Source organism: Plectropomus leopardus, chromosome 19 (genome assembly GCF_026936395.1).
Source record: "Plectropomus leopardus strain MGB_pleo_1.0 chromosome 19, ASM2693639v1, whole genome shotgun sequence".
NCBI classification, from domain to species: domain Eukaryota; kingdom Metazoa; phylum Chordata; class Actinopteri; order Perciformes; family Serranidae; genus Plectropomus; species Plectropomus leopardus.
The window spans coordinates 21,109,690-21,128,447 of NC_142194.1; the positions used below are offsets into that span (position 1 = coordinate 21,109,690).

General features: G+C 40.3%; 1 protein-coding gene across 4 annotated transcripts in view; it reads left to right on the forward strand.

Annotated features, from left to right (window-relative positions):
• The first annotated feature begins 6,414 nt into the window (after positions 1 to 6,414).
• rhbdf1b (rhomboid 5 homolog 1b (Drosophila)) overlaps positions 6,415 to 18,758 on the forward strand; it is a 43,832-nt gene continuing 31,488 nt past the window's right edge. For 3 of the 4 annotated variants that reach the window (XM_088070088.1, XM_088070091.1, XM_088070090.1), the window contains exon 1: positions 6,415 to 6,759. The gene's annotated coding sequence lies outside the window, so the exon portion shown is untranslated. The remainder of the gene's footprint in view (positions 6,760 to 18,758) is intronic. The other variant, XM_042507676.2, reaches the window with a different exon arrangement.

Here is an 18,758-nt window from a genome sequence, read left to right on the forward strand (position 1 = left end):
TAATATATATGAATATGACAAATAAATAAATAAATATGGTCCACCAAGGTGTATTGCATATTACATAATAAGTTTACATTCAGAGAATGTATGAACAGGCCACCCGTATAAGAATTACAAGAAAAACCACTATGTGGTAAAGCACAAGAACAGGAACACAATAAATATAACACTCACTTTGTCATTCCAAGTGACTACTATTAAATTATATATCAAGTACAATGAAGAAGGTTAAGTCCCAGAAGGGGAATGTTCAAATGGGTTATAATCTGTCTTATATTTCTATCAGTCTGTGACGGTTTCTCAGTAAATCAGCTCTGGTTATGGATTTAACTTTGCTGCACAAGTCATCAACAACTCACGCTGCAGCAGAAAAACAAAGTCTGGTTGTGTTTTTATTTTTTATGAGAGTCGTCAATATGAAACAAGAGTAAAAGCTTGAGGTGAGAGAGGTCAATGAGCTTATCATGTATGAACCTTATATAACCACCTTACATGACCCCCCCAACCCCCAACATGTGACCAAGACATGCTGCAGTCTCTGCTGTTAGATCTCATAGCAGTAACAGTGCACCGACAGTTAATTATAATGATAACAACCTTCATACAAATGATGCACAGAGCTGCACAATAAAAATGCAACACAAAAGCTAAAAGACATCAAAATGAAAAGACAGTGGATGATATGTAAATTAAGATAAAAAGTAAAGAAACCATTAACAACAGTAAAAATGTTAATAAGAAGAAGACTTACACCCATTAAAAGCCTAACTAAATAGATAGATGTCCAGCTGTCATTTCAAAATGTTCCTGCATGTCTTAAAGCTTTTTAAAGGGTTTCCAGTTGATGAAAGCTGCACTGCCTATTTTCTTGTTTGCATAATTGTGCATTTAAAAACCCAGCAGTAAAAACAAACATTAAGAGCTTTAGAAACAAGTAATAAAATTTAAAAATTCCTTAAAAAAAAGATATTGGGAGCTGATGGAGTGGAGCTAACATCAGGGTAATGTGCTCTTTCTTCTTTGTTTTGGTTAAAAATTCAGCAGAAAAGTTCTTGATAAACTACATTTTTTTAAAATGGATCTTTGGAGTCACTTTTGGCCACTTTTAAAATTGAATGGACTATTTAAAGGTATGTAGCACTGAGTACACACACAGCAAATGCAGGGTTTGGTGTGTAGGTCAGTTAAGTGATGTGGGATGACTCAGCAAAAATGTGGAAGTTTAACAAAAATGCACAGTCATGTTATTTATTTCAGTGTGATAGGCCGGTCGCACAGCTTATATTAAAGTAAGAGGAAAACATTGTTCATCTTAATTTAATCAATCATTTATATGATTTTATTCAGTGGTTGCAGTTCCTTTACTACAGTAAAAGTAATAATACCTCAGAGTGAAAATATTCTATTACAAGTAAAAATCCTATATTGAAAATGTTACTTCATTAGAGTGAGTAAGTACAATTAGGAAAAAGTACTTAATGTATTCAAAGTAAAAGTAGCCAATGCAAAGAAAGAAATTATTTTTTAAAAAATTGTTGGGAAAAAAACCCTCAAAGAAAATGAAAAAATAACAGAACTGTTATAATAAAAAACACCCAAAAAATCTCAAAATTATCATTTTTAAAAATTAAAAAAAAGAAAAGAAAAACACACAAAAATTCAAAATTAATTACAAAAACAAAAAAACACCACATTGAAAAATGAAAACGACCTTAAAATTATTTAAAACAATATCCCACCCTTCCCGCTGCCGGGCTTATCCCTCTCACTGATAATGACTTTTGATATGTGAAATGAGGTCACAGCTGACAGTCTACAACAAAACTGTTTAACTCTGAACACAGTCTGAGTTATTTTACAGTTTCCCCTGCATGGTGTTAACTTGCTTAGTCGGGGAGATGGATTATGGGTCATGACAGAGAGGGACAAAGCCCATTTTACTAGTAGCACTGCAGTCAGACTCTGGTGCCATCTGTTGACCAAAACTTATTAGTGAATACAAAATGAATGAAGTTAAAATATTGCCATCATGTGGAGGTTTTCCAGACTACGTTCTCCATGCATTATCTTTAATCCCATCCTTTTTATTAACGAACTGCAAAATGCACCAAAAAATGATTCTATGCCAGGTGAGGTATAAAGCACAATCTGGTGTATTTTCAGCTCTTTTCAGTGCATGTCACCCTGGTGTCCTGTAGATGGCGAGAGCAACACACAGAGGAATTCATCTCAAGCTGTCAAAAACTGAGGGCAGATATGTATGCAATCATGGGGCCTTTTATTCCCAACACCCCTTGGTGTCATTGAAGGCACCTCCTCATGAGAGATTCCACAAACTTTATTCATTTATTTGGGTTTTAGTATCATTATTATTATTATCATTGTTGTTGCTGTTGTTGTAGTTGCTATATTTACTTATCGAGCTAATAATGGTATCTATCTTTATTTTTATTTGTTAGATTTCTTTTTGTTTTAAATTCATATTGTGTGATCTTACGCCTTTTAAAATGGGATGCACTGTAGGTGTTTTAATGTATGGACTTGTAATAATATGCACCTGTGGTTTTCTTTGTGTTATTGTCTGTGTTGACCTCTGTGTGGCAATAACATTTTAAAAAATGCTATAATTGGAATGCTGTCCTGATTTTGATTACATTTATATTAGCCATTTACTGTATAGGCCTATAATCTTGCTCACGCATGCACGTGTGTCAGTAAAAATCAGAGAACGGCCGTGTTCAGAGTCGTATTTCAGAATCCTTCAGGAGGCTGAGCCTCAGGAAGGTAATGTAGAGGGTAAGCAGCCGTTCCCGCTTCCACACTATGCTGTTCCCTTTCCTACTTACTACCCTGTTCTCCTTGCTGTTCCCTATCCTGTTCCTTAGCCTTATCCCTTTGCTCCATATGTTCATCTCTATGCTCCTCATCCCTATGCCCGTCCTGCTAATTTCTATGCTCCTCATGCTGTTTGCTATGCTCCTCACCCTGATGACTATGCTCCTTTTCTTCTTGTTCACCCTCCTGGTGTTCCTCGGCCTTTTGCTGATCCTTATGCTTTTCCTCATGCAGCTCTTGCTTTTCCTTACACTGACCCTGATGTTGACCCTTAAGGTGAGCCTCATGGTTTTGCTGAACTTTATGATCCTCCAGCTGCTCCTGCTGACCCTCATTCTAACCCTCATGGTGCTGCTGTTGAGTTCATGCTTCCCAGGTACAGGTATACAGAACCTGAAGAGGACTCGTCCTCTGACATCTCAGAGTTCGGCGTCACAGCAGCTCGTGAGGTCCCTGAGTTGGATGACGAACACATCGGGCCCATCTCCCAAGAAGGTCTTTCAGAGGAGCCTGGAGATGCAGTGGTTCAAGACCTTCTGGCATTGGCTCCTCCACAAAGAGAGATGGAGAAGAGAGCGAGGTGGAGGAGGAAGCTGACACGAAGAGGCGGAGGTGGGCTGAAGAGAGTGACTCAGATTGAGTCTACAATGAATCCTGCTGAAACATCAGCGCCATCACTCATCTGCCCTTCATCACTTTCACATCACTGCAGGACCACTGATTCAGGTGGCAGCCTTTGCGTCTGGCAATGTTGATAAGTGCTTCTCTGACACAGAAAAGTTGTGCTTCAGCAGAAGGGGACATGGTGTTGAAAAAATAGACAAATATAGCAAAAAAGTAGCAAGGATTGAGGAACTTCAGGCTGCTGCATCTACATGTGCTGCCGTCGTCACAACTGATGTGAGTTTCCCCAGAAAGTTCCACTGTTATCATGTGGTAAATTTAAGTGTCAGTTCATTTTAAAAAGTCTGAAAAACCTAAAAATGTAAAATGTTAAAACCCTGTTAAATGCTAAGGAGCAAAGTGTTTGATTTATTGAAATTAGTTGCAGAATTATTGGTGTGGTCCTTTTAATGTTGTGCTAAATCCTCTGTACATAGAATAAAAATCAAAGACAGCAAGCTGAAAAGAGGTAATTAATTCCACTTTTTTTCTCCCCTGTAGAGTCTAAACCTTTTAAGTCTCCTCCTGTCTTTCCTGCTTCGGCTGATTTTCCTTAAAGCTTGTTTCATGCAGCTCCGCATTGTAATCAGTTTTTACAAAAGAAAGGCAGTTCTCTGTAAGTCCTGCACGTAACGTGACTCTCACTCAATGTGAGGCACAACAGTAGAGTGCTGCAGTAAACAGGCTGCATGGAGGCAGATATGCGTTTTAATACCAACATGCTGAAAGAATACCTTACTCAAACAAAAAAAAAAATAACACTGAAACAAAACAGTAAAACTAACCTTAAAACTTAAAAATGTTTCCTCCTTTCTTTGTTGGCAACTCAGATGTATGAAAACTCAGTTCCTTCCAATAAATTCCCATTCGTCAGAAAGTTTGCCAGCCCCGCTTCCTGTCCTCCAGCAGGACAAGGTTGGCTTTTTTTTTTTTTTCCTCTGGGTAATTTGCAACTAAACAGGCAGCAGGAGGAAACATGCTTTTTCTACAAAATACACATGCACTTCACACACTTACACTAATGATGAAAAATGTAAAAAAAAAAGTTTGAAATGTAAAAGTTATTTTAACTTTATATACTTTATTCTTTATTCTAACCATGACTGAGGTAGAGAGAGTGGCTGAAGCTTATGTTCCATATATGTAAAGGATAATGACTTTCAAGGTGTGTGTGTGTATATATATATATATATATATATATATATATATATATATATATATATAATTGCATCAAGACCAGTGCAAAAACACAGCATGTTCACAAATAATACCAAGAACAGTTACTATTCTAAAAAATGGAATGGAAATTCACTGTACTTAAAAAATAATGTGTGTTTTTCACAAAGTTGACATGGTCGTGAGTCAGTTGCAGTCCATTCAGTATGCACCTGCTACCCACTTTTGGACCGCAACCCACTAGTTGGGAACCACTGTTCTAGAGGACACCTAGTTATCATGCAGTAAAACTTTACAGAGGTCCAAACAGATGCTCCATCCAGTCACCGCTTTCCTTCACTCAGACATTATGGGACCAAAGATGTTAACAGTGTACCTCCTTTCATTTACATTATGCACATTTCTACATAATGTTCATCCAAAAGCAGCATGGATTTCAGTGATTGGTGTCTGCAGAGAACAGAACAAACTGTATCTCTTTCTCACACACACACACATCTGTTTTACTGCCAGAGGTTCAGTACAACAAACCAGATGCGTTTAAAACAGAAACTCTTTTGGGAACAGAAAGACTCACATGACAAAACCTTAGACACAGTCTTTCTTTCTCAAGTGTGTGACTGAACAAACATCATATTACTTCTCTGCACTCATACAAAGCAACTGTCAAAATGAGCTTTGCTCTAAAACAATGTGCACATCAGTGTGTGTTTGATTTGCAAATATACAGAACCTGTTCACACGTTGCACAGAAAGGCTTCTGAACAAATCCACTGAAAGTTCATTTCTATTAGCACAAGGTGTGATTTATATCTTTTTTTTTAATGTTAGCTGCCACACCAAAAGTGACAATTCATCTGCACCACACCCAGAAACACCTGGTCAGGCTCCTACAGAGCGCAATCTATAACCACAGATATGATCCTTTGTTCTGAGCTGTATTCTTTCACATCTGACGACCACATTGTTGGACTGACTGAGTGTTGTGGTGAGGGACAAGGGGCAGATCATCGTGGTCAGCTGGAAGGGGTTGAAAGAACAGGACACCGGCCCTGCAGGGGGAACTGTTTCAGCTCAAACAGAATGTCATGTGCAGCCTTTCCAAGGAAAACTGCCATATATCAATGCACAGTGTTTTCTTCATGGGTTTGAGGAGCCCTTCAGAGCAGCACATCACACATTTGCAGCACATTACTCTCTTATATTTGGGGCTCCTGGTTCAGTTGAATAAACTGTGAAATTATCCATCAATCAGACTAAAACACCTGAATAGTAATACAAGAAGTAGGACCTCAAAACAGCAACACAGAAGCTGCATAAGAACACAAACGGACCACCCCCTCATACTGGCAAGAATAGAGTTAAAGAAACCACAGTTAACTCTTTGAAACCTGAGCAAATTGCCTTGATTTTGTTTAAAACAAAAAAGAGAAATGCACAAAAAAAAGAAATTTGTAAAAAGATAAAAAGAAAACAAAGAAGGCACTTGAGCTGAAAATACTCAAACAAGTGAATGAGCAAGTAAAGAAAGAAAGGGAAAAAAGTCACTTTATAATGTTTAATCTGGATGATTTTATTGCTTTTATCTGATGATAATAAAAACACAAACAGCTTTGCACTGACAGTGCGAACAGATGGATGATCTTTGCTGTCACACTGTGATGTAAACCCTGTCATCACCTGCAGCTGCACATTGCTCCCTGCAGTGACTCGGTGTAACCGGTGGGCGGCGCTGTGAGGTCAGCCGGTGGAGCGGCAGTCGGTCGGTCGGTCGGTCTGTCGGTGTCCCGTCATCCAGCGGCGGTAACAGGGGCAGCGTGGGCGGGCCGGGAGACTCCTTCACACCGTGCTGCTGGCAGACAGCTTTAGAGGAGCTCGCGAGCTTCACACTAAATAACGTGTTCTCATTTGACATCTTTATGGGTCGCGAGCACCGCCCTCGCTAACATCTGGAGCTCGCGCTTTGATAGTGGAACTACACTTCCTCGAGTCCGCGTGATGTGTGGCTGGGATAACTTATGAAGTGACCGGCATTTCACCGGGGGAGCCGTCGGTGTTGCAAGAACCGGATTCAGCTGGAAGGTAAGCGGGGAAACACTGAGCACCACACCGAGCCTGGTGGCTCCTCTCCCGGCTGTCAGGGTGTGTGTTCGGCGGGAGCTGCACTGTGCAGGTATGCAGGTTTTCTTTAAAGGCGCTGCAGCACGCGGGGGTCTCTGTCTGGGTGGGGTCTCCCGAGGCTGACAGGGGAGACCCAGGGATGTCATGGTGAATGCATGACGTGTGGTATTGCACATCTGGTCCGGATGAGCCTTTCAAATTAAAATGTGAAGCCTCTGGTCAGGCTGCTGACAGTGAGAGGAACAGGTGTGTGTGTGCAAGTGTCAGGCATGCACACACACTTTACGGGGTCTTATAGCCAGTGATTGATCTCCTTCCCATGATTCCTCTGGTTCTATTGATGCCTTGCTCTGCGGCCGGAGGCCAAGGGGAGCTCCAGCAGCATGAAGAAAGAAAAGAGAAAAATGGCATTCGATACTTTGCAACTCACAGGCTAAATCCTCTCTATATGTCAGGCTGTACATGCTGCAGTAAATCAAGCCAAAGAGTACAGTATGGACACACACAGACACACACTACACACACAGGTTGTGATAAATCGATTTGAGGCTCTGCTGCTGCTCAGATGAAAGGGGGGCCGATTTTTGGCTGCACAGAAATCCCACTGAGACAATTAAACCACTGACCTGTGTCATCAAGGATTTGTTTTTGGCTTCCTGTTTGGAAAGATGGTAGGAAGCAGACTTTTGGGCCAGATGGCTGGAGTGTGCGCGTACACAAACACACACACACACACACACACACACACACACACACACACACACACACACACACACACACACACCTGAAGCAGCCTGTTAGAGTTCCGACTGTTGGAAACAGGATAAGTGGCCGGGGTTTGAACCTGCGACCTGCAGTTGTACATGATGTTGAGACTCTTCCAAACTCTAATATCATGACCAGCATTCAGGGACGTCCTTGTGGGGTTAAAGTGGGATAGATTACCCAGGGCCCCAATGGAAGGGGGGGGGCCCTTGAAAAGCCTTAAATGAAAAAAATGTGGTTTGTTTGCAAACCACTGAAAGTGGTGTTCATTTCATTATTTAGCCAAACAAAATTTGTAAGCATCATAAATATTTGTTAACCACAGAGCTTATTTTCTGCAATGATCCAAAATCCAATTGAAAAATCTCACAGGCTTTTTGACAAAGGCATCAGGGCAACCCTAGCTTCTGGACTGGCCTACAGAAAAATTGCATCCCTTGGGCACTCTTTGGAAGCTGTGTCACGAAGCTACAAACTGACGCCCAACACTTGTCACTGATGACGGGCATGACATGCTAAAAATAAGCGCTCCAATGATGCGTCACCCAATCATATATGTTTGTTTTTACCTGTGGTACTGTGTTGTTTAGCGTAATTAGCTGACACTATGCTAGCTTTATGAGCAGTGTGATACACACAGGGATGCAATGAGGCATTGAAATGTCATGTTAATATGAAGCTCAGCCATAGAACTAAAGCACAGATATTTTTATGACCAAAAACAACTTTAGATGACGTTCAGTCAAGGTGCATTGTGACAAGGAGCAGACAGAAGCCTGTGACAACATAATTATGTTGACACACACTTGAGCAACACTTTAAAAAATATTATGTTTTTTTTAAAATCAATTTATATATCTGCTTTAGTCCAAAAAATTACCAAAGATATCTAAAGTTATATATCTATATCTATATCTATATCTATATCTATATATATATATAAAGGAGTAAAAACTCAAATCACACTAATGGATGAAATGTTCCTTTAAGCGTCCTGAGCCAAACCCAAAACTAATCTTGAGAATTTGAACTGTAGACTTCTTCCCAATAAAACATGTCCAGACCTTGACATTCAACATCACAACTGAAAGCGCCTCACAGAGTCTGAAGACAAAAGTAGAACAAACACACACACACACAGACACACACACACACACACAGCTCTTAACAGGAAGCTGACAGCATCCTGGAAGACACGTCATATGTCATTTGGAGCGAGCGTCACTCTGTCAGTGTGACTGTGATCTGTGTTATCTGTGAGCACGGTGGCATTCTGCAGGTGTGTTTCTGATCTCTTTGTCTCTCTCCATGGCACACTGAGCTCGCCGTGTGAAGCCTGTTTGAACACGTTGGATGTGACAATAGCAGGTTTATTTCTGGGCTGCTGCTCTGAGAAGTGAAATGCACCTTCATGTTGTTATGGAGTCGTCCGTCCGCCCGGTGCATCAGGCTGGAAAACTGGTTTGGTTTTTCAGGAGCCCTGCAGCATTTTCACATTCATTTTTCAAGGCAGTTTGCCCACAAGTGGATCCTCTCCAGTGCCAACAAGCTGCACTGTTTATCTTTCTCGCTAGTGTTTTATGCCACTACATGTCACTGCACAAATATATCTAGGATGAGCCTGTCAAGAGATCTGAATAGCATTAAAGTAACTTTAACAAAAGCAGGAAACAACAGCATGTGCAGTGTTGTGCAGGGACATACTCTGTCTTCTCTCAGTATCTTACTCAACTCTTCTCTGTTGCTTGTATCTGATTCTACTTTCAAAAATATTCAAAGTGATGCTACCTGTTTGCTCATGTTATATGTGTTCATGTTAATATTCATGCTTATTTCACTGTGTTATCAGTGTTATCATATCAGTTATAATGATGCCAGATATCAACACATAGTGAATTAGATAAAATGTCATCACTTCATCATTTTATTGTTTGACATTTGTGTGAAATTCTGTCATAATTAGCATATAAATATTTAAGTTACGGCCATAAACATGTTTTGTGAGGTCACAGTGACCGTTGACCACCAAATTCTAATCTGTTCGTCTTTCAGTTCAAGTGGATGTTGGTTCCAAATTTGATAAAACTCCCTCAAGGCCTTCTTGAGAAATTGTGTTTATGAGAATGAGGCAGATGCAAGGTCACAATGACCTTGATCTTTGACCACCAAAATCAAATCAACTTATTATTGAGTCTGTGGAAATTTGTGCTAAATTTGAAGAAATTCCCTCTAGGTGTTATTGAGATAACATGTTAACGAGAATGCGATGGATACAAGGTCACATTGACCTTACATCGTATCATTTCATTGTTGAGTCCGAGTGGACGTTTGTGCCAAATCTGAAGAATTTCCCTCGGGATATCCCGTTCAAGAGAATGGGATGGACAACTCGACATGCTCAACATGTTTTGGTTTAATTTCAATTAAATTTGGTTTTGGCATTCATTTTCCCTTCAAGATGAATTTTAATAACTTTTGTGAATCCTAAACTTTGCCTTTAGCACGATCATCAGGTCATCTCTTAGATTTTGTCAAATTCTTTGGTTTATGAGCAAATACCTCCAGGGTCTCCTACACATTCAGTTATTTGTGGCGGCCTGCCACAATTAAAACAAATGTGGTTTTATTTTTTGGGAGCTGGACTGTTCATTAGGAGTGCTGCTGGATTATGTACTGTTCAGTTATTAACTGCAACACACTCTCAAAGCACAGAGTGTACTCTGGGCACAGATGGAGCAGAAGAATGCCAGGAACAGTGAAAGTGAAACTTCAGTTCATTGTGCTGGGTCTAAAAGTTCGCTTTCACTTGCCTCTGCAGCAGCTGCTCCCCTCAATTATCGTTCTGATCAGCTCTGACTGGATCAGTTGATTAATTATCCACCCCACACTCTTGTGCTACTACTAAAAAAAGAGCTCATGGAGAGCTTCACCAGTACTGCGTTCACAAAACCGTAAAAACCCTCTGAGTTTAGAGAGGGGACACAGAATGAATTAAATCAAATTTTTTGTGAAACAGTCCAGAATATAGGTTGGATTTAGCACTGCGACAACGTCAATACAGGATGATTAATTTTTCAGACTATGTCATGATGACAAATGCCGATTCAACCAGTTTGCATAAAGTCAAACTGGTTTAAGCTCATACACTGGACCGGAAAAACTGGCCAACTCCACAAAGCACTACTGTAAGACTTCATTGTACCTGAGAACAGCCTCGTGCAGGAGGCCTTTGTTAAACTTGAAGACAGTGCAGTCATGAATGATCTAGTGAGCTGTTTTCAGTCTCCAGCAGCCCTGTTGGTTTACGCTGCAGCAGAATAGTTTATCATAACTGACAAGTTTACACAGAAGTGCAAAGGTTTCTGTGGTTTTTTTAAACTATCTGCTACTGGTTGCACAAAATGTAACCAGCGAATCTGATGTGCGTAATTGTGGTTTACAGTGACATCAGCACTGCAATTAGAGAGCGCAGGTGCAACAGAAACCTGCTGCCTTCAAATGGATGTCAAGCGAGTCAACAGCTTTAAGGAAAGATTGCTGTAGATGCCAGCTCTGGTTGATTCTGTCTCTCTGGCAGTGATATCATTTTAAGAATAAAGCTGAAAGTTTTCTCTGCGACCACGTCGGCTCTAACTGACTCTCTCTCTCTCGCTCTCTCATCATTTCTCTTTCAGTTTCTGTCATGCTCACCCGTTTTTTTTTTTTCGTTCTCATTTTCCCTCACATCATCTCGCTGAATCAAAACCAGAGCGGCCTCATCAGCGTGACAGATACACCTGCGCTGCCAGAGCACAAATCAGTCACAGAGGATGGAAAAGAATACAAAGAAAGTTCAGCCCTGCATGCTATTTTTACTTTACAGAACTAAAATAAATCACCATATTTCAGGGATCACAGGGGGAATATTTACTCTACATCTGCATTTATACTAATCCTCTTTTCAACACGCAGTATTATTTTAATCTTCTATATTCAAAGTTGATGGTCGGTTCAATTTTCCTTTTCCAGCCCAGAGCTAGAGACAGAGACAAGACTGTACATCAGACAGATTGCGGAGGGTTAAACTGAAAGATCAGTGACTGAGTGTAGTATGCACACATGGGTCAATAAGAGGTCAGGAGTGGATCACTGACTTAAGCGTTCGATAGCAGTGACAAATAATGTCATTCTTTTACTTTACGTAAAAATGCAAACTAGGTTTTTCTCTGCAGAGTTGAAGCTTTATGAGCAGGTTTCTGACTGTTTGAGGAAAAATTTTGAAGAGTTGAGTTCCTCTGGGAATGCTGCTCCTGATTGTGTTCAGGATTATACATATAATCACATAATCACAATAAAATTACAGCTTTTATTGTGAATTTCTGAGTGTAATCACATAATATTCCGACTTTATCCTCATAATATTAGGACTTTTTTACTTGAAATTATGACTTTATTCCGGTAATGCACTTTTTGTTTCAATATGGCCCTAATCCTCCTTTGTTCTTTGACTACAATGAAAACGGACACTGGTTTATTTTGTGTCAGTCCCACATGCACTACTCACTCAAACAGCAAATCCAAATTAATTCGCATCTGAAAATAGTCCCAACAAATGTCCTTTTGATTTCTATTTGAGTAATGTTTGCTAAAAGCTACAGAGCCTGGAGTTACAGGAAGGGATGTCAGAAAATTACGAGAGATCAGCTGTCACATTTATGGGTTTTATGTTTTTTATTGTATTTGTGAACAAAAAGTAAAATAAGTGACAGCCTTTTCCTCTGGAGAGATTTTCTGATTTGATATTTCACATAAGAAATTTTTTGAAAAGGAACCAATCGGGGAACAAAACTCTGGATGAAAAGCGAGCTGTCTGTCAAAAAGGAATTTTAATCTGTCCATTATGTGGAAATCTCCAAACTTCAGTGTACACTTGATGACAATGCTGTCCCCCCGTCCAGAGTTCTCCGGAGGGACTCCAGACTTCTCCATGAAGATCCTCTCTGTTTCTTTCAAACCACAATTATGACCTCCATCTTTCCCTCTAAATATTCTTTTGAGAGCCGGTTCTCCCCCCGCCATCTCACCCTAATGTGGCATCTGTGGGCAATTACCATCCTGATTTCATACACGGCCGGCCAACAGAGGAAGCTGTTGTATTGGAGCTCTCAGTGTGAGTCTGCTGGCTCCGTAGAGGGACGACAGGAAGGAGGGACGGCAGGAGGGATGAAGGTCTATTCATGTCTCCAGGCAAGGACATACTTGGGGAGACTCTTATTGTGATGGTGACCTCCCAGTCACCATGCAGCCAACACAAAGCAGCTTCATATGAGGGTCAGCTGAGCTGCTCTCTTTGTCTGTCAACTCTTCACTCTGTCTCTCTTTCCATGTTTTTTTCTCTGCACAACATGATTTCAGTATATTCTCTTTATAGTAACTGTCAAACAGCGATCGGCTCTAAAGCGACAGATTAAAGCAAGTTAGCATGATGGATTTATAAAATATATAGTAAAACCTTAATGAAGTGATTATAACGGCACGTTTTAATGTCAGTGGTTTTATTATGGCTCTGCGGCGGTGATAGCTGAGGCTGGAGGCAGTATGTTTTTGGGTTGTCCATTTATCTGTGCATACATACATCCGTACGCCCATGCTCAAGAATGCAATATTTTATGAACACCTTGAGGGAATCTCTTCAAATTTGGCACAAACGTCCGCTTAGACCTAAGAAGTAACTGATTATATTTTTGTGGTCAAAGGTCACTGTGACTCATTCTTGATAACATGTTATGCCAAAAAACCTTGAGGCGATTATTTCAAATTTGGCAAAAACGTTCGAGTGGACTCAACAAGAAACTGATTAGAGTTGGATGGTCAAAGGTCACTGTGATCCTGCATCCGTGTCATTGTCATTGAAGCAATATCTGAAGATATCCTTGAGGGAATTTTCTTAAATTTGGGACAAAGGTCCAATTGGACTCAAAAACAAACTCATTAGAATCTGGTGAGTGAAGGTCAAAGGTCAAGGTGACAGTGACCGCATAAAACATGTTTCTGGCCATAACTCAAGAATCAATACACTCAAATCATCCAAATGTTAATAGCATACAATAGTGAAGTTCTGACATTTTATATTCGAGAGTTTAAACGTCAACTGTGACATCATATTGTTCTGCAAAAAGACTTTTCCAGCCTTTACTCAACGTGATACCTCAGAAACAGAAGGTGAGACATTTGGCCAGATACTGAATTGATGACGCTGATCTTAAATCTGTGCTGATTGCATAAATCTTTAGTGTGTGGAGCATCCATAACTACAAATTGACTGGTGTGCGGAGGCAAACAAACATGAGGTGGTAATCCTAGTAATGTCTGAGTCTAAACAAAGTGTGTAAAAACAGTAAAAAAAAAGGTGTGCATGGGTTTCAACCTTGACGCCATCCAGCGGTGTATCATGTGGACATGACAGGTTCTGTCCAGCTGTTTCTCAACTGCCACCAGCTGTTCTCGTATTATGCTGCTGCGGCAGGTGCGGTCCGGTGGCGTATTAAAACACCGCGACCGGTTCTGTCTGGCTGCGTTCTCAATTAACGTCTTCTCGCGATATATCGTACAACTTCAAAAGGTGACTTTTGACGTCAGGATCTTACGCCGAGATCACCGTCAAATCGGCAGTATTTTATGACTTTGGAATAACATTGGGCTAATGATATAGATAAGTAGGCAGGTATAGAACCAGCATGCAACTGGGTTGGCAAAATGTTTTTTAGCAGAGCAAGAGCCATGATTTGTTTGTTCATATTTTGAGTTTTTTTAAATGCAGAAACTTTGACAGAGGACTTTTTTTGCCTGCGTACACCACGTCTTTGGTGCATCAGTGGCCCTTTAAAGTTTAATTTAGAGTTACTGAGAAATGGCTGCTCTGTGGATTATTGTCCTTTTACTGTTAGAGATAGATTTTGGTTTTGGTTTCACTTGTAAAGAAAATAAACATATCCTTTCTTGTGATGTAAGAAATTTCTGACATTTTCTGTATTTTACCGTGACCTTAACCAAGTGCTGCTTGAAAACTGACCACAAAAATCTTGATCATGGTTTAACTGCTGCAAGCAGATATTGTATTACAAGAACATGTTGACAAAAAATGAAACGTGGGTGGCATTACATTTTTCTCAGCCGTCCCAAAAATAATTTCTAGAAGACAGTTGATGATGTTCAGTGCCCAGTCAACTTTATTGGGAAAATAATGTTTTGATGATGATTTTCTTTCAAAGGGTGTGCAGAACATTGTTTCCCTCTGACTCATGGGGTTATAATGTTCCCAACTCTAAAACATGTGGTCAATAACTTCTCTACTGCTATCTTCTTTTTGGCTCAGAGGAGTTTTTACTCGCTGTCGATAAGAGTGATAATGCCTGCGGTCAACAAACATGACGTTGCTGATATACTGTTGATTTTGTTAGGTTTCAGTACAAACATGTTTAGTGCTCATAAAGACTTTAAAAAGACTTGACCTCAAACATAAACCTCATAATTATAAGTTTAGTTTGCCCTGTTTTGTTCTCAGTTTTCTTGGTGGATTTTTTGGAGGTTGTTGTTATTGGCAGAGCGGAAAGCCAGAAAGTCATACATAGAGTTCAGCAGCGATGCACTCTTCATTTTAGAGCACTGGTGTCTTTTGCAGCATCCTCATTGATTGATGGGTGAGTGCTACTTCCCAGGTGGAATATTTTACCTTCTACATACTCTGTGAGGTACATTATGTATAAAAAAAAGCCTGCACACTTACTCTACACCACACAATATTGATAAAAACAATGTTTCGATCCTGCTTGGATCTTCATCAGGTTTAAATGTTTGAAAAGCTGAACCCACACCTATATTTAATCTTTATGCACACAAATAGGCAGACGAGCTTTATGGTGGCAGGTGTGGTTAACCACTGAAACCCCTCTGGGTGGGAGAACAACTAACAATGAATTGCTTAAGAAGAAGCTGGAGTTGACATCCACTTCTATCACCAACTTCTTCTTTGTGACAGACCCGAGACGGAGAACTGACGTCCCCTCTGCTGGGAAACTCTCTCCAGTACTTTACCTGGCACAGTAGCTGAGGAACCATTATACTCTCTCCAGTGGCATTTTTTGGCAATCGATTGTGCCATGAGGAGTTGGAACAGTTGGACTGATGAATGCTGCTTTTTCTGTAGTTTTTCCATTTAGTCATTCTGTGCAGTGATTCTTTACGGTTTAATCTGACAATGACTGAATGACATCAGTTAGAAAGCTTTTCATGAAACCTTGTATTTCCAATGTGAAATCATAATGAAATACTATGGAACATTTATTAAGCAAAAGGGAAAATGTAAAGCTGCTGTAATTACTTTTGCTGCATTAGCAGTGGAACAAATGACTCCGTGTAATGTGACAGTCACGTGTTGAAAGTATATTTTGAAAAAAAATGCCTTCACGTTTTTCTTGAGACATCATGTTTACAAAAACATGACAGATGAGGTCACACTAACCTTGACCTATAATAGTACGAGTGGGTATTTGTGTCAAATTTTCTTTTGAGGTTTTCCTTCCTTATTTCCTTACTTTAATGCTTCACAAAAAAACTTTGTACATAAAATAATTGGGAACATTTATTGTGAAGAATCTTCAGATGGTCGAGCCATTTGGCATTTGACAGAATTGTCCGTGGCGAGTCTGAGCTTGTCCTCAGTGAGAGGTGGAGACCAAAAACATAGCTAAAAGAGAGTGAATTACAGTTGGGAACTTCTTGTAGAATTTGACATGTTTGTCGTCAATATGATAGTCTTTTTCAAAGATTTAGTGTACGTGACAGCAAGTCCACACAGTGAAACAATGGGTGCCATGTGTTGTTTAGAAATGAACATGTGAGGTGGTCAACTGTTTTTGATTACGATAGAATATTTGTCTCCTTCACATCCGCCTCTTTTTTCTTTCCATACATTTTCATGAATGGATTTCCCTTTTGCTCCTCACTCCTTTCATCTTTTCCCAACATAATGTTAAAGTTTCTCTGCTTTTTTTTAATCTTTCTCCATCTGTTGCTGTTTTTTTTTTTCCTTTTCTCTCAGCCTTGATACACCAGGTCGTCTGCAGAAAAGAGGCAGCGTGAGGCTTGTGGCCGCAGCTTTTATTGTCATGTTCAAACTGCGGAGGGACATTTCCAACCATAATGAATGCACACACGACTGCTGGTTACTTTTATTGAATGTCACCGTGGTTGACTGTCGACCTTTTTGATGTGTTCAGAACTTTGCAGAAGCTGTTATCGAAGCTCTGCAAAGATCACACTACCTTTTTTTTCTTCTTGTCTTCCTGTGCAGACTGTATGCAGGAAAGGTGTGGGTGTGAGGTGAAGCGCAGCTGTCAAGGTTTAAATACTGTGAGATACAAACACTGCTTTTGCACAAATCAGTAGCCTATGCAAGTCCCTTAATCAACTCAACAATGTGTTTAATAGGAGAGAAAATGAACTTTTTGATTACTCAAAAACTTTTTTTTTTGCATTGGTTCCAAGTTGCTAATTAAACCTCTCTCGCTGTCACAGTTGAGTGGTGGAGTAGAGAGAGAAGATTAGAGACAGACAGAGCATGTAGGCTGACCTTTGACCTGCTCTGATTGTCTGTGCTGCTGTTTATCTCTGTATAGTTAAGCAGCTTTTTCCCCTTATTTATTAAGGTCGGAGGACATTCGGCCAGAGGAGAAAAAAATAATAATTGTCTTTTAATCATTTGTTAATCTGGCAATTATTTTCCTGATCAGTTGTTTACCATGGATGGAGCCTCTGGGCAGCCTCGACCTCGGAGCTCACCTTTTTTAGGCTGTCCAGCTCGACCTTGTGGGAGGTTTTCTCTGTCTCCTCCCAAGCTTTCGTCCTCAGTAGATCTTTCTCTAGCTGGCCTACTTTTGATTGTGCCTCTTCCACAGCAAAGAACTTTTTGTGAAGCTCAACTTCCGTCTCCGGGGCCATTGTCTCATTTTTTATTCCTAAAGGCTCTTCAGCAGTGAGTTTCCCTTTGAGCTTCTGTATGTCCAACAAAACATCTTTGTCCTTCTGCTGTCCCGTCCAGCTGGTCAATCTGCCGCTCTTGGTCCCCATGGGTTCTCTTTGTCCCTGTGGGTTCTGTACCACTTTTTCTCCTCCCCACCAGTTTTTAGACTCAAGGCCTGCTGGACTCTCTCCACCTCTTCAGCATGTGCAGACTCTGGGTCTTCTGGCTGCTGAATTTGTCCACAGTGTTGCAGGAAACAAGCTTGATGGGCTTCTTCATTATTTGTTCCTGCTGCAATTTTACACTGAAATCCATGATGCCTTTCTTCAAGGCACCCTCTCGAGTGTAGTCAAAGCTGCACCGGATTTTGGCCGTACATTTTTTCACATCTTCATGAGCCTGTGCAGCTGCAGAATCACCTCAGGGACAAACCCTCTCCTCAGCCTGTGAAGCTCTTGTGCTCTGATTGTGAGCACAAAGGCTGCTTCTAATTACAGCAGTGAGTATAATTACAGCAGTGAGTATAATTACAGCAGTGAGTATGTTTACATGTACAAAATAGTCTGTGTTTGCCCTTATTCCAAAAAACACAAAATTCCTACTATGCAGTTTACATGTCTAATGAAAGTGAATATTTCACTAATGCTCCTGTTTGCATGCAGCTATGCCCAAATATGCCACTTATCAAATCAAAATATGGAAAAGTCAAACAGCTGTAGCCACTGGTCATTTTGCGTATTTGCATTAAAGTAGGACTTTTTTCACAGTTTCCTACTGGTGGCAGATTTGTTGGACTCTTTTTTTTTTCTTCCTTCACCTTTTTTAACCTTTTTGAAAAGGGTGGCGCTGAGATATTTGTGCATATATCGTGTATATATAGCGTATATCCAAAAACCTGTTCCAAATCTTTCATTAAGTTTAAAAGCAAGAGTGTTTCTTCTGCATGCATCTCTACCCCACAGCTTTGCAAACTGTTGGCGAGGTGGTTTGTGTACGGCGTATCCATGACAATGCACAGAACCAAGAGTAAATAGACAAGAGGCACCCCAGTTGAGATGCATATCCCGAACTGGCTGTATCTATGTCCAAATAATGCCCTTAAAACTGAAATAATGCCGGCATATCCCATGTCTTAATAGGAAAATGCTGAATTCGGAAAACAGAGACAGGATATACTGTTTATATGACCTCAATC